Genomic DNA, 478 nt, shown 5'->3' with positions numbered 1-478 from the left:
TGTACAAACATACTAAAATGTTTTTTATGAAGAGTTAAGATTTTAATTATTCATTTTAAAAAGTCAAACAATTTAGTTCTTTAAGTAACATATTTCATTTTCAAATGTCTTTGCTGCTGAAGGATTCATGAATTTGTTTGGTAGTGTCGCATCACAGATAACCAGAGAAAATGCGTAATGGCTGCTGCTCACCATACCTCAGTAAATATGGGTTGTATGTTCTTGAAACATTCCTATTTCGTTCAAGTTTTTAGGATGAATGTTGTGAGTCTAATACAAAGCATTTGAGGAACTTGTCCCTACTCACTGGCTTTCCTAAAGAAGCAATGGCATTTTTTAAAATTAAAGCTGATGACGATTTAGGGGTAAAACCCACTGGTTGAGAAACTCTACTTTACAACATACCAAACCTGTCCATCTTTGATTCACTTGCTGTACTTTAAGAAAACTTTCATTAAATGATCAAGTCGAGCAAGAT

This window comes from Polypterus senegalus, chromosome 1 (genome assembly GCF_016835505.1).
Source record: "Polypterus senegalus isolate Bchr_013 chromosome 1, ASM1683550v1, whole genome shotgun sequence".
Lineage (NCBI taxonomy): Eukaryota > Metazoa > Chordata > Cladistia > Polypteriformes > Polypteridae > Polypterus > Polypterus senegalus.
Note: the sequence above shows the minus strand (reverse complement) of the source record.